At 45.8% G+C, this 16,733-nt stretch overlaps 2 long non-coding RNA genes across 2 annotated transcripts in view; one reads left to right on the forward strand and one right to left on the reverse strand.

Annotated features, from left to right (window-relative positions):
• LOC146654426 (uncharacterized) overlaps positions 1-16,733 on the reverse strand; it is a 419,743-nt gene that overhangs the window by 206,064 nt on the left and 196,946 nt on the right. The window lies entirely within an intron of this gene.
• LOC146654429 (uncharacterized) overlaps positions 1-16,733 on the forward strand; it is a 283,469-nt gene that overhangs the window by 32,239 nt on the left and 234,497 nt on the right. The window lies entirely within an intron of this gene.

A 16,733-nucleotide genomic window follows, 5' to 3' on the forward strand; every position in this document is an offset into this window, starting at 1 on the left:
TTAATACCATCCGGCCCTGTATGCTTCAGGAAAAACTGAACAGGATGGAGGTGGACCCCTGCCTGGTGGCTTGGATCTCCGACTACCTCACCGACAGACCACAGTACGTCAGGCTGAAGGACATCACGTCTGACACTGTGGTCAGCAGCACAGGAGCACCACAGGGAACTGTGCTGTCCCCTCTTCTCTTCACCCTGTACACCTCTGACTTCTGCTACAACTCTGAATTATGCCATATTCAGAAGTTTGCAGATGACACGGCCATCATGGGGTGTATCTGGGATGATCAGGAAGAGGAGTACAGAAGTCTGGTGAGGAACTTTGTCGCATGGAGTCACACAAACCACCTGCAACTCAACACCTCAAAGACTAAGGAACTGGTTGTGGACTTCGGGAGGTCCAGAGAAGGTCCACTGCCGGTTCAGATAGAGGGGGAGGAGGTGGAGGTGGTCAACAAGTACAAGTACCTCGGGCTGTGGGTGGACAATAAACTGGACTGGTCATGCAACACAGAGCACCTGTATAAAAAAGCCCAAAGCCGACTGTACTTCCTCAGGAGGCTGAGGTCTTTTAACATCTGCAGGAAGCTCCTGAGGATGTTTTACCAGTCGGTGGTTGCTGGAGTACTTTTCTATGCTGTGGTGTGCTGGGGGAGCAGCACAGCAAAGAGGGACTCATCCAGGCTGGAGAAACTGATCAGGAAGGCTAGCTCTGTGGTCGGCATGAAGCTGGACACTCTGGTGACAGTGGCAGAGAAAAGGACATTAAAGAAACTGCTGGACATTATGAACAATGCTGGGCATCCTCTGCACACGGCCATAAACAATCAGAAGAGTCTGTTCAGTGACAGGTTGCTTCTCCCCAAGACAAGAACTAACAGACTTAAAAACTCCTTTGTCCCACACGCCATCAAACTGTTTAACTCCTCTCTGGAGGGGAGAGGGAGGGGAAACAGGAGGACAAAGGAGGGGGGAACAACTAAGCTGTAGTGCCTCTTCACCTCACTGTACAATACCTTGTGCAATACTTTTTGTAAATAGTCAACAGTGCAATAGACTCAATACTTGAAATGTGCAATTCACTTGTATTTTTATTTTTTATTCCTATTTATTCTATTTATCCCCTTTGTATATTTTATTTATATTTGTCTCTGTATTTATATATGTGTGTGTGTGTGTATATATATATATATATATATATATATATATACTTACTTTACACCCAGCACGCCCCTGCGGGCGGTTTATCCTTCAAGCTCGGGTCCTCTACCAGAGGCCTGGGAGCTTGAGGGTCCTGCGCAGTATCTTAGCTGTTCCCAGGACTGCGCTCTTCTGGACAGAGATCTCCGATGTTATTCCCGGGATCTGCTGGAGCCACTCGCCTAGCTTGGGAGTCACCGCACCTAGTGCTCCGATTACCACGGGGACCACCGTTACCTTCACCCTCCACATCCTCTCCAGCTCTTCTCTGAGCCCTTGGTATTTCTCCAGCTTCTCGTGTTCCTTCTTCCTGATATTGCTGTCATTCGGAACCGCTACATCGATCACTACGGCCGTCTTCTTCTGTTTGTCTACCACCACTATGTCCGGTTGGTTAGCCACCACCATTTTGTCCGTCTGTATCTGGAAGTCCCACAGGATCTTAGCTCGGTCATTCTCCACCACCCTTGGGGGCATCTCCCATTTTGACCTCGGGACTTCCAGGTTATACTCGGCACAGATGTTCCTGTACACTATGCCGGCCACTTGGTTATGGCGTTCCATGTATGCCTTGCCTGCTAGCATCTTGCACCCTGCTGTTATGTGCTGGATTGTCTCTGGGGCATCTTTACACAGCCTGCACCTGGGGTCTTGCCTGGTGTGATAGACCCCAGCCTCTATGGATCTTGTGCTCAGAGCTTGTTCTTGTGCTGCCATGATTAGTGCCTCTGTGCTGTCTTTCAGTCCAGCTTTGTCCAGCCACTGGTAGGATTTCTGGATATCAGCCACCTCCTCTATCTGCCGGTGGTACATACCGTGCAGGGGCCTGTCCTTCCATGATGGTTCCTCGTTTCCCTCCTCTTTCTTGGGTTTCTGCTGCCTGAGGTATTCACTGAGCACTCGGTCAGTTGGGGCCATCTTCCCAATGTATTCTTGGATGTTCCTTGTCTCATCCTGGACTGTGGTGCTGACACTCACCAGTCCCCGGCCCCCTTCCTTCCGCTTAGCGTACAGCCTCAGGGTGCTGGACTTGGGGTGAAACCCTCCATGCATGGTCAGGAGCTTTCTTGTCTTTATGTCAGTGGCTTCTATCTCCTCCTTTGGCCAGCCTATTATCCCAGCAGGGTACCTGATCACGGGCAGGGCGTATGTGTTGATGGCCCGGATCTTGTTCTTACCATTCAGCTGACTCCTCAGGACTTGCCTGACCCTCTGCAGGTACTTGGTGGTTGCAGCCTTTCTAGCGGCCTCTTCATGGTTCCCATTTGCCTGCGGGATCCCCAGGTACTTGTAACTGTCCTCTATGTCTGCAATGTTGCCTTCTGGTAGTTCAATCCCCTCAGTTCTGACTACCTTCCCTCTCTTTGTTACCATCCGACTACACTTCTCCAGTCCGAACGACATTCCGATGTCATTGCTGTATAGCCTGGTAGTGTGGATCAGTGAATCGATGTCTCGTTCACTCTTGGCATACAGCTTGATGTCATCCATGTACAGGAGGTGGCTGACAACTGCTCCGTTCCGTAGTCGGTATCCGTAGCCAGTCTTGTTAATGATCTCACTGAGGGGGTTCAGGCCTATGCAGAACAGCAGTGGGGACAGAGCATCTCCTTGGTAGATCCCGCACTTGATGGTAACTTGTGCTATGGGCTTGGAGTTGGCCTCTAGTGTTGTACGCCACATCCCCATTGAGTTCCTGATGAAGGCTCTTAGGGTCCCATTGATCTTGTACAATTCTAGGCATTCCAGTATCCAGCTGTGGGGCATTGAGTCATAGGCCTTCTTGTAATCAATCCAGGCAGTGCACAGGTTGGTCAGTCTGGTCTTGCAGTCTCGGCTGATTGTTCTGTCTACCAGTAGCTGGTGTTTTGCGCCTCTGGTATTCTTGCCAATTCCTTTCTGTGTCCCGCTCATGTATTGACCCATGTGCCTGTTCATCTTAGCCGATATGATGCCTGACAGGAGCTTCCATGTAGTACTGAGGCAGGTTATTGGTCGGTAGTTGGAGGGGACCGGTCCCTTCTTGGGGTCCTTGGGGATCAGGACCGTCCGGCCTTCAGTTAGCCATTCCGGGTGTCTCTCGTTAACTAGCAGCTGGTTCATTTGTGCTGCCAGACGCTCGTGGAGTGCAGTCAGCTTCTTCAGCCAGTAGGCGTGAACCATGTCGGGCCCTGGTGCTGTCCAACTCTTCATACTGGAGACCCTTTCTTGGATATCTGCCACTGTGATGGTTACTGGACCCTGTTCAGGGAGGTCGCTGTGGTCTGCCCTCAGATCCACTAGCCACTGAGCATTGCCGTTATGGGTTGCATCCTTCTCCCATATGCTCTTCCAGTATTGCTCCGTCTCCAGCCTTGGTGGTGCTGTTCTCTTATTGTTCCCTTGCCACTGAGAGTACACCTTTGCTGGTTCTGTGGAGAACAGCTGGTTTATTCTCCTGCCTTCTATCTCTCTGGTGTACCTCCTCAAGCGGCGGGCCAAGGCTGTGAGTCTTTGCTTGGCAGTTTCCAAGGCCTCAGGTATGGACAGCTTGCTGTATTTCTTAGGCACCTTATTCGTCGCACCTTTCTGCAACTCCGTTAGTTGGCTAACCTCCCTCCGTGCTACTTTGATCTTGCCCTCTAGCCTCCTTCTCCATGGAGGGTACTGCCCCTTGTGGCTGTTCAACTTGTAGCCAAGCATCTCACTGATCACTGCTGCCGTATTGTAGATCAGCTTGTTAGTGTCGGTAATCGTGGTTGTAGGTATTGCCCGTAGTGCTGCATTAACATCATCTAGCAGACCTTCTGAGGGTACTTCACGTAATCTTGGTAACCGGCTACGGGGGATCCAGGTTTCAAGCTTGGCCATGATCCTATTTTTCAGGTCAGTTCCTCTCGCACTCAACGATCCTTCTCCTATCGCACTTGGGGCTATGTACCCAATCTCGGGTGGGGGTGATGATATCTCCCCCCTGACCTGGCGTCCTGACTCCTCCTTGCCGTAGCATTTGTGTTGTACCTCGTCAATCTCTAGCTGTGAGAGCAGTCCCTTCTTTCGAATGTTGGAACACTGAGCTACTAGTTGTTTCGCCGTCATTGTGGATGTTGGGTATCGAAGAATCCATAGGTCCCTCATCCTATTCATGTAGCCCCTTCCGCCGGGGTTACTTGCGTAGTAGCATTCCAACAACGCCCTGTTTTCGTCCCTTGCCCACCGATGCCTTCTTGTTCCAGTAGCCCACTTTTCGTCAGGGTGCCCTGGTTCCTCAACACCTGACGCGGACCTTGTTGATCCGGGCGACGTCCGAGCCGGCATGCCTTCATATTTATCTGTCTCGCTCATGTCTGCGGTAGGCTTGCTTAGCATAGGGGGTCTAGCCTTAGGACCCTTACTGGATACAGACGCCCCAGGCAGGAATCGAACTTGCGATCCTCTGTTCCAAAGGCGTGTAGTCTAACCACTACGCTGGATAGCGTAGTGGTTAGAGATATATATATATATATATATATATATATATATATATATATATATATATATATATATATATATATATAACAATTCTGTAACTGTAACTTCGGTCGTTGCTGTGCTTTTTGGAAGTCGAATTTCCCAGAGGAACCCACCCGAGGGATTAATAAAGTTCTATCTTATCTTATCTTATCTTATTAGAAGGTTTCTATATTGGCTAGAATTAAGATTATTTTTATTTTTCCAGTTCATGAGGACCGTTTTCTTGGCGATGCATAGGGCAGTAAAAACCATGTGGACTGTATTAGTTTCTGTAGTGACCTCATCCTATTTTCCCAACAAGCATACTAAAGGGGAGGTTGGAATTTTACATTTCAGACACTTTGATAAATCTTCACATATCTCGTGCCAAAACTTCTGCATTTATTTTGTTTTTGACAGGTTTACAAGTACTGCAATTAAATGGGCAACTAGGAATATTACTGAAGTTGCCATTGCTGACCCTATAGTGTCTATACAAACTGTTATCAAGTCCTATCCACTTCATTAGCTCTATATTAAAAATATTCCAACATTTCAGTGAGCATTTTGGTCTAGCTTATTTCTAAAGAAAGAAGGAAAAAAACAGAGTGGCGTTGTACATAAAAGTTCTTCACCACTGTTTCCTGCCAAGAATAGATGATGTTAGGGTTCCAAGCATAAATGTCATAACACAGAGCACATACTGTTTTTTGCAATGATCAAATAGAGCGATTATGTTTGATTTCCACGTGCACGTTTGTGCATGTTCTTAGTGAGATGATAATACATTTTTGATTCTTCGCAAACCCTCAAGTCTTAACCAGAGATGGGCAGTAACGTGTAACGCGTTACTGTAATCTGATTACTTTTTTCAGGTAACGAATCCCTTACTTTCAGGTAAAGTAAGGGATTACTATTGCAAAAACGGTAATTAGATTACCGTTACTTTCCTGTAGGAACGCTGCGTTACTGCGTTACTAAAACCGTGAGTTTTTTTGCAAGAATGTCTCATGACAGTGACGTAAGCGAGTGCGACGTTCGTGACAACAGCTGTGTGCAGATCAACAGTGGATCATATATCCAGTGCAGGAGAGAGTATGAGCGTGCAGCGTTTAAAGCTTGGAAGTACTGACCTTACTTTGAGTTTGATTCCATAAAAAGTGACAAAAACATTAGTGTCTGTTGTGCGTGGGAAGAAAACTTCTTTTTAAAGCGAAACCCCCCTAAACTTCCAAGCAAGCACTGAGTGCGCTACGACGTAATGGGAAACTCACAGAGAAACTCGCGGATTCTTCCACTGACCGCTCCGGCACACCTGCACCAGGGTAAACCTCCGCCTATGCCACTCCTGCTTTATAGGTGAAAATAGAGCAACAGGACCGCTAGTCTTTGATGTTATTTATTTTCTGCTGTGTTTTACTTGCATCTATTTGAAAGAGTGAGTGTACACACACAAAAAAATATATTTTATGTGCTGGAATGTGCAGAAAATAGATTTAAACAAATTTCTTCCAGTCAGAGAATGTTGCATATAATTACATTTTTGCTTGATGCATAAAGTTAAAAGGTTAAAACTAATAAAACAAGTTTTAAAAAGAGACTTTTCCATTTGATTACATTTTGTATGATGGATTAAAAGTAGAATTGGGCTGAAAGATCTATCGCTTTATCACCTATTCAGGTTGTAAATCGTGTTTTTAAAAAGTAACTAAGTAACTAAGTAACTAAGTAATTAATTATTTTTGAAAATAAGTAATCAGTAAAGTAACGGGATGACTTTTTTGGGGGAGTAATCGGTAATTAGTTACTGATTACTTTTTTCAAGTAACTTGACCAACACTGGTCTTAACTAACAATCTAAAGATGAGCTTTAACATAACACCCAATACTCCAGAGATATGCCTGCTGTTCAAAATCGCACCTATAAAGCCTTGAATGTTTTATCGGGTAGTCACAGGCAGCACTAACATAAGTCGATAAAGATGACTGCTTTGTGTGTATGTGGTTTAGATATAATCTTTATTATGCATTGAACTGAATGAATGCTTTTTTGCTATTTTGCTGTTTCAGGGTTCTCGTTCCGCTCGCATTCTCCGCCAGTGACTCCTCGTGATGACCCGTTGTTACGACCCGGCTCTGCTACAGGGGATGTAACATAAATGAGCCCAGAGACAGAGGGTTACATAAAAAGAAAAACATAAGGTTTATTAACACAACCGAAAGTCGTTAGTGAAACATCTCACTAGGCAATAGGGTGATTTAAACGAACATAACAAACAACTTATATATTCAAATAACACTAACACTACTCATCTAAACATCTCACAGGCAGTTACTAAACACAAAGGTTGCAAAGGGCAGCAATGCAAAGACAAAGGCAAAGGCAAAGGCAAAGGCAGGAGGGACAGTCTGCACAGAGGCCGTAACACCTGTTCTCTGCTGGTGTCTCCTCATGTGTATTCATGTTTAACCAGATTCCACTCTCGCTGTGTAAATAAAGACTTGTGAAAAGTTAAGTGGGTTTTTGAGTCTGCTTTTCGGTCTGCATCTTGCTTGAACCTCTGGTTCATGACAGTTTATAAATATATACACATGAAGTTGTTTAGTCACAAAACTAAATAAATAAAAGAGCATAGTTTGTATACATGCATAAAATAAATCACAATTAGTAAGAAGCACTTTACTTTTTAAATTTTATGTATTGCAATGTAACTGCCTGAGACCTGCATGAGCACATAGATGCCTTTAACTGTCAAACAGCTTGCCATGAACCCTCTGTCTGTAGCCTGTTGTGCTGACTCTATCCCCATCGCCTTACCCTTAACCAAATCTCTATGCAGAATTTGTAAGGGAGGGATATTACTTTTGGTTGTGTAATTTGTTTGATTTTCATTTATAATCTGCTTGTACTCTGAGTTTTACTGACCAATCCCATTTTAGAATGCTTTGGTCTCATACAAGTAAACAGTCTGTGTAGAAAACAATGGAGGGCATGCCTTTACCTAAATACAATCTCAAAAACTTCATCTCTTTTTAACATGTCTTACAACTATTTGTAAACAAGGACCATCAGGTAAAGCTCATCAAAGTTGGTCAGTAGACAGACTGATTGGTTCCCAGACTGCCTTTATGTTAAACTCTGTTGGAAGTGGTGCGAGAGAAAGAGCACAATCCTTACATAGTTATTTAGTAATCTTTCATTTTTAAGGATTCAAGTCAACCATAAAACACTTGTGATAGGTTTGTAGCTTGAACCTATTCGCTGGAACGTTGAAGACAATATAATTACACAGCAAGCAAGACACGAAGTAGGCAACGTTCTTCATGTTTCTCGTGCACGGGAGAGAACCGGACAAACGCCGTTCCTTCGCTTGACCCCAGTTGCTCTCGTCCGTTCCCCCGTAACACTGCTTTTTCATTGAGGTTACATGAATATGCTAGGGGTGCAACGATACACAAAATTCACGGTTCGGTTCGGTTTGATACTTTGGTGTCACGGTTCGATATTTTTTCGATACAAAAAAATGTTCATGCATTTTTAATTTGTCATTTATTAAAATTATAAATATATATTTTAACTCAAAAGTACAGTTTTTAAATTTAACCCTAACCCTTGTGCGTGTTTTTTATTTTGACAGCGAATGCGCACCTGCGGACCACTTATGTGCAGCCCTGGTTATTTAGCTCGTCATATCGCAGCCACAGAAATTCTTTTGTCCATGAAACCATAAAGCTGCACTTTCTTTTTGCCTTATAGTCTGATTTGTCATAACTTCTCCGTTTTGTGGTAAGCTTTTCTTTGGCTGTCACTTCTTCACCCTGACCTGTCTTATTTGGCTCAGCAGAACTGAAATGCTTTTACACACTCACTCACATAAGCTCAGTGATTCTCTGCGCGATCAACCTCTCACATGTTTAAGCTTGCTGCGGGAGATTTCACTTGTCATGTTTGCATAGTAAGCTAACGATTAATAAGACGATGTCAGAGGAATTGGTGCACAAATTATCATCACTCACAGATCAGTGCTGTCGCTCTCTATACACAGTTCGCACGATTGCAAAGTGAAAGCAAAAAAACAAGCGCAAATTCAAACGCGACTTCAATATGTCACATATTGACAGTGGCTCACCGATGCCAATGACATAATTACCCAGCTACATTTCTGAAAGAATGCAAAAGCATTGACATATATTTTTCCTACAATAGCCCGACGGGCAGGGCAGAGATAGATTTTGGTAGCCCGACTGAAAAAATCGCTAGCTCCGGGACGTCGGGCTAGCGATATTGCAAGCCCTGTATCTGATTGAGGAATCACTCATCTTTGGAAAAGAGAGTTTATTACAGAGAAATGTCTCTTTCCAAAATAAAAGCTATACTATCCGCTTCTTCTGGGCTATATTCTCAGCAGCATAAGGAGAATCATGTGCTAACAGCTGTCTAAATGACTCGTCTAAAGTTAGTAGCATGCTTGCTTTTTTTGTCTGCTTCCACTTGTCTTTGCACTAGGATGATGTCGGCGTAAATGTGCAGTCATATTCGTCGTGTTCCCACTAGTGCTTTCAGGTTAATCTCGTTGAAATGACCTTAACGCCACAACACGGCAAATCTCCGTTAACGAGCTACCGCCGATCGCTCCGTGCATGGGGCTAGACGGCCAACACGTTAACGAGCTAACTGCGCTAGCACACTAGTTCACACCAATGTAATTGAGCATTGCATGGCACATCCAACATACTGTTTTACTTTAGTCCATGACTCGCTTACCTTCAGGGTCATACGTCACATGAAAACCAAAGTAATTCCAAACGCCAGATCTGAATGAGGGTGGGGGAGGTGCCCTGCGCTCTTCCTTCTGACTATGCTGTCTGTGTTGAGCGCTCAGTGGATCTGCGCTGGACAGTGCAGCCTAGGCGGAGTAGTCGAACACAGATTCACTGAGCGCTCAACACAGACAGCATCGTCAGAAGGAAAATTGATAAAATAAATTACAAATGTTGTATTGTTCGATACATATGCGTACCGAACCGAAAGCACTGTATCGAACGGTTCAATATCGATACGAATATCGTTGCACCCCTAGAATATGCATAGGGTCATTAACATATAACATCTTACATAGGTATACATGTGAACAAAGAATACTGTGTGTGTGTGTGTGTGTGTGTGTGTGTGTGTGTGTGTGTGTGTGTGTGTGTGTGTGTGTGTGTGAGGTCAAGATGTGACCTTGTGAAGACTCCCCAAAGCTGGTGCCAGGAGTCTAGCGGGTCCATCTGAACAAAAGGCTCTTATACTTAAAGAGATATACGTGTGTTTGCTATACCATATATCAACAAAGAGAAGATAGGACCTCTCTTATGCTCCTAGGATGTGCACCAAGCCTTTGTAGCCTGCTAAAGATCACACATCCTATCACTACACAATTGATTATACACCTCTAAGCCTATATGGTTAAATATTTCTAAGCATAAATGACAAACAACAATACAAAACCTAACAACTTGTCAAGTATCTAAATCCCCATGTTAAGAAAAGACCTGACATAGTGTATCGGAATATAGCTTAGACTGACTTCAACAAGTTATATCACTAAAAAATAGAATCAGAAGGCATATTAGTCACTATCAAGTATACTGAGGTTGTGCACTGCACTGGTATTCTGCAGAGGTCTAAGCCTTTGCAGTATTAAAAAGTAGATATGGATACAGCCTAGGAAGTGATACAGATTGAGAAGCACAGTTGATAAATCAGGGGTGTCCAACTCCAGGCCTCAAGGGCTGGTGTCCTGCAGGTTTTCAAATCAAATCAAAATCAAATCACTTTTATTGTCACATCACATGTGCAGGTACATTGGTACAGTACATGTGAGTGAAATTCTTGTGTGCGAGCTTCACAAGCAACAGAGTTGTGCAAAATACAATAATGTAAACAAGCAAAATACAAGAATGGCTACATCTGAAACTAATAAATATATGTACAATATATAATAGTATATGCATTTCTGGATGTGTATACTAAATATTTTTCTTCGTGTGTGTGTGTGTGTGTGTATACATATTTTACAAATTAAATAGAGTAAACAATAAATAAAATATATAAAAATATACAGAGTTGAGACATGTGCAAAACAGTGGCATTTATATACAGTGTGGAGTGCATAATGTTGAAGTTCCAGTAGTGAAGGTGAGGTGTCTGTGACGTGTTCAGCAGTCTGATGGCCTGGTGGAAGAAGCTGTCTCTCAGTCTGCTGGTACGGGACCGGATGCTGCAGAACCTCCTTCCTGAGGGAAGTAGTCTGAACAGTTGGGGTGACTGGAGTCCTTGATGGTCCTCCCCGCTTTCCTCAGGCATCGCTTCCTGTAGATGTCTTGGAGGGAGGGAAGCTCACCTCCAATTATCCGTTCAGAGCACCGCACTACTCGCTGGAGAGCTTTGCAGTTGTAGGCGGTGCTGTTGCCATACCAGGTGGTGATGCATCCAGTGAGGATGCTCTCAATGGCACAGTGATAGAAGGTCCTGAGGATGCGGGGGCTCATGCCGAATCTTTTCAGTCTCCTGAGAAAGAAGAGGCGCTGCTGCGCCTTCTTCACTGTTTTGTTTGTGTGTACTGACCACGTAAGATCCTCAGCCAGATGTACACGAAGGAACCGGAAGCTGCTCACTCTCTCCACAGCAGCGCCGTTGATGGTGATGGGGGTGTGTACTTCTCTGCACCTCCGGAAGTCCACTATCAACTCCTTTGTCTTTGCGACGTTGAGGGTGAGATGGTTGTCTTGACACCAGTGGGTCAGGGCGCTGACCTCCTCCCTGTAAGTCGTCTCATCACCATTGGTGATAAGACCCACCACTGTAGTGTCGTCTGCAAACTTCACAATGATGTTGGAGTTGTTAGTGGCTGTGCAGTCGTAGGTGTAGAGTGAGTATAGGAGAGGGCTCAGTACACACCCCTGTGGAGCACCAGTCTTCAGTGTGATGGGGGATGAGGTGATGCTGCCTAGTCAAGGCTCAAGGTTCAAGGTTCAAGGTTCTTTATTTGTCACATGCATAGTTATACAAGTATAACACACAGTGAAATGTAGCCTGACACGCTCCTCGACATGTGCAAAAAAATTGGGGGGGGGGGGGGGTGTAGAGGAAAAACATTATATATATATATATATATATATATATATATATATATATATATATGTAGTATATACATTGGGTGAATGTGCAGTAGTAGCAGCAAGCAGGTGAATTCTGTACATTAATATGAATAGGCATCTGACTATTTTACAGGATAGACAATATAAACATATTTAAAATTAAAGGAATTGAAATGTACATTGTGCCTTGGTTTAGTGTCTGGAAGAGTCCTGACTCAGTCAATTATAGATGATGTGAGAGGGCGGGTGTGTGTGTTTAGGGCACGGATGGCTTGGGGATAGAAGCTCCTCTTGAGTCTCTCTGTCCTTGCCCGGAAGATGCGGAACCTTCTACCAGATTGCAGAAGTTGGAACAGTTTGTTTCCAGGATGGGACAGGTCCTTCAGTATCTGCGCTGCTCTAGTCCGGCATCTCCTGGTGTAGGTGTCCTGAAGCGGGGGGAGAGCAATCCTGCAGCAGCGTTCTGCTGTACGGATCACTCTCTGGAGAGCTTTTTGGTCCTTCACACAGCTGTTCCCAAACCACGATGTCATGTTCTGTGTGAGGATGCTCTCCACAGCGCCTGTATAGAAAATCCCGAGGATCTTTGGAGAGACCCTGAACTTCCTCAGTTGTCGTAGGTGATACAGGCGCTGCCTAGCCTTTTTGGTCTGGACCTGAATGTGGGCAGCCCATGTCAGGTCTGAGGAGATGTGGACACCAAGATACTTGAAGGACTGCACCATCTCCACTGGAGCTCCATTGATGATAATGGGCTTGTAGTCTCTGTGCTGACCCCTTCTGAAGTCCACCACCAGCTCCTTGGTCTTGCTGACGTTCAGCTGGAGGTGGTTGTCCTGGCACCACAATGCCAGATTCTTCACTTCATCCATGTAGGCCGTCTCATCGTTGTTGGAGATGGCACCCAACACCACTGTGTCGTCAGCAAACTTCACAATGGTGTTGGAGCCATGGGTGGCCACACAGTCTGAAGTGTAGAGGGAGTAGAGCAGTGGCGAGAGGACACATCCCTGAGGTGCTCCTGTGTTGATGGTGATGCTGTTGGAGAAGCACCTGCCCACCCTCACCACCTGAGTTCTGCCAGTGAGGAAGTCCAACACCCATGCACACAGACGGCTGTTAAGTCCCAGATCCCTCAGCTTTGTGAACAGTCTGCAGGGCACTATTGTGTTAAACGCTGAACTGTAATCAACAAACAGCATTCGGACATAGTTACCCTGTTTCTTGTCCACATGGCTGAGAGTGGTGTGTAGGACGTGGGCGATGGCATCCTCTGTGGATCTGTTGGATCTGTAGGCGAACTGCAGCGGATCTGTGGTGTCTGGGATGGAGGAGGAGATGATGTTCTTCAGCAGCCTCTCAAACACCTTCATTACTACCGAGGTCAGTGCAACTGGCCGGTAATCGTTCAGGGATGAGGGTTTGCTGTTCTTGGGCACAGGGATGATGGTGGATCTTTTGAAGCATGTGGGGACCACAGACTTCGCCAGGGACTCGTTGAAGATGTAAGTGAACACACCTGCTAGCTGGTCAGCACAGCAGTGCAGCAGACGGCCGGTGATGCCGTCTGGCCCCGCCGCTTTCCTTGTGTTCACTCTCCTCAGTGCCGCTCGGACGTCATGCTCCGCGATGCTGGTCACCGGTCTCTCGCTGATGACGTCACTGTCCTTGGTAGTCAGGCGGTAGATAGCATTAGCCGCCTGGCTAACCTCGAAACGGGCGTAGAACTGATTCAGATCGTTGGTGAATGCAGAGTCAGCGTTGATCAGCGCAGTGTCCCTGGCTTTGTAGTCCGTAATGGTGCGTAGTCCGTGCCACATACTCCGTGTGTCGCCCTGGTGGAAGTGGGACTCCACACGTTCCCGGTACCGGCGTTTGGCATCTCTCACCGCCAGCCGCACGCCGTATGAGGCCGCTTTGTAGGCGCTCATATCGCCAGTGGCGAGACCCGCGTTGTAGGAGGCGGTCCTGGCGTTTACTGCAGTGCGGATCGATCTGTCCATCCACGGTTTCTGGTTTGGGAATGTGGTGACTCTCGCAGTGGGGATAATCTCCTCCGCTAGTGTAAAAGGTTAACATATGTGTTTAAGTTGAAATGTGTGGCTGGTAAATCTGGATTACACTAATAGTTAAAAAATTAAGAGATAAAAAGACTTATGGGGATGTTAGTTCAGTTTATGTCTTCATACAAGGAAATAAAGGGAACACCCCAGTTATATTTTGGTCTTTGTTATATCGTTCAGTGTTAAATCAGTATTTTCTAATTACACTTTACATCTTCCATGGCATTACTTAAAAAATACCACTAGGTGGCGCATAGCGGCCAGGAGGAGCGTAAACCCCCCTGGGAGGCAAATCTGCAGAATAAATCCTGCAGTTGAAACGTAAACAAGTTCATGATCTGTGCCTCTTTATTTCAATACACAGGTGGGTTACTAGTCCTCAAAATGACTAATAGGTAACACAGTAGAAGCAATAAGACTGTTGTGAACTCGTGAATGAAAGTATACCGTTATAAGTTAAGTACTGTTTAAGTATTGTGTTTTGAATGAGATCGTGATGTGAACGTGATCGTGCTAGGCTAATGGACTGGCTAGCGGGGGAAGTGAGCCTCAGGTACCGTAGCGATGCTAAGGCACGTTCTCAGTTGTGTGTTCTCTATATGTCTTGTTGAAGTAAGACAGGATGCAAAGGCTGTAATTAATGCTTGCATAGCTGCTCATGTGCTGTATACGAATGGTTATTTGCTATTTACGGGCTGTGAGTTACAGTACATTGTATTTCTTGATGCAGTGATATGTATGTGTAACCGGAACAAAGGCTGAGGCAACCTGGTCACTGCGAGCCAATGTTATCTATATTTATGATGGTTAATGTATACTCGGCAAGGTTATTCCTGTACTTTTGACAATGCGCTGACAGCTGTTATGCCACACGTTACAAAGAATTGCTGGGTCTTATGAGAGGCGATTAATGATTTGTTCCCCTGTTGATGAGAGAATAAATCCTGCAGTTGAAACGTAAACAAGTTCATGATCTGTGCCTCTTTATGTCAATACACAGCTGCAGGATCTAGGATCGCACCCCTCCCAGGCACCTGTCACACCAGGGGGGCAACACTAGCATATTGACGAAGCATACTGCTACTTCCGTAAACTCGTTGATGTCGACTGCGCATGCTCTGAACATGTCTGACCACTTGGCGTCTGTCAGACAGGAAGCTAAGGATCCAGCTGCAGAGGGAGCTGCTCAGTCCTAGATCCTGCAGTTTCCTGTCCAGCTTCGAGGGAACGATGGTATTGAATGCTGAGCTGTAATCTACAAACAGCATTCTCACATACGTGTCTCTCTTCTCCAGGTGTGACAGGGCAGTATGTAGTGTCAGGACTATGGCATCATCAGTGGACCTGTTGTGGCGGTATGCGAACTGTAGAGGGTCCAGTGAGTTGGGTAGTGCAGAGCGGATGAAGTCCCTGACCAGCTTCTCGAAGCATTTGCTCACGATGGGGGTCAGGGCTACAGGTCGCCAGTCGTTCAATGAGGAGATGGTGGAGGATTTGGGTACAGGGACGATGGTGGCCATTTTGAAGCAGGCTGGGACTACAGACAGAGAGAGGGAAAGGTTGAAGATGTGTGTGAACACTCCAGCCAGCTGAGCCGCGCATGACTTGAGGACGCGGCCGGGAATCCCGTCCGGACCAGTAGCTTTGCGTGCATTCACCTTCCTGAAGCACTTCCGCACATCCTCCTCAGACACAGTGTGCGCACTGACGTCATCCGCGGTGCGCACACTGTCCGGTCTCATGGTGTTCGCTGTGTCGTATCTAGCGTAGAATACGTTTAGATCCTCACACAGAGAGGCCGTGGTCTGCGGTGTGCTGGGTTCCCCTCTAAAGTCTGCGATCGTGTTTAGTCCCTGCCACATACTCTGAGGGTTGTCAAACTGTTGCTCCACCCTGTCCCTGTACTCATGTTTGGCTGCTTTGATTGTCTTCCGGAGTTGGTAATGTGCGTGTTTGTAGTCCGATGTGTTCGCGGAGGCAAAGGCGGTGCTCCGTGCCGCGCGAACATCTCCGTTAATCCAGGGTTTTTGATTTGGGAAGGATTTAACTGTTCTGGATGGGACAACATCTTCCACGCATTTCCTGATAAATCCGCAGACTGAGTCTGTGTACTCATCAATGACCCTAGCAGCCACGTGAAACATTTCCCAGTCCGCGTGATCAAAACAGTCCCGCAGTGCAGACTCCGATTGGTTCGTCCAACAGTGCACCGCCCTCCGGGTTGGAGCTTCCTGTTTCAGCTTCTGCCTGTTTTAGATATCACACTGGGTCAACACACCTGAATCATATGATTAGTTCATTACCAGGCCTCTGTAGAACTTCAAGACATGTTGAGGAGGTAATTTAGCCATTTAAATCAGCTGTGTTGGATCAAGGACACATCTAAAACCTGCAGGACACTTGCCCTTGAGGCTTGGAGTTGGACACCCCTGTCATAAACGAAAGTGAAGAAAAGTCAGGGGCCCAGGCAATAGAAATTACAGAGATGAGAAGGGATAGGAAACAATGCAGAAGACTATGGCCCTTCACAGGAGGCATCACCAGCGAGTGAAGGAAGTTGCTGATGTCAATAAATCCTCTCCATGTCTAGGGACTGGCTTAGAAGACAACACGGAAATTCTTTGTGATCTTATGGCAGAAAAGGCCCTAATTATTGGAGAAATAGAGGCAGGTAGAGCCAGCTCATAGTTTCATGGTGTTAGATGAGATACCTTGGGCAAGACTGGGACAGGAAAAGAGACATCTGTGCCTAATTTGACTTAGAAGTACTCTCAACATGCACCAGCAAAAGGTGGCTGAGAACAGCAGAGCTAAAATCTTGGGACTTCAAATTCCAGGTTGCCAAGATATGCAGCAT

This window comes from Rhamphochromis longiceps, linkage group LG14, assembly GCF_057381845.1.
Source record: "Rhamphochromis longiceps isolate RC_006_pf linkage group LG14, R_longiceps_female_GT1.1, whole genome shotgun sequence".
Classification (NCBI taxonomy): Eukaryota; Metazoa; Chordata; class Actinopteri; order Cichliformes; family Cichlidae; genus Rhamphochromis; species Rhamphochromis longiceps.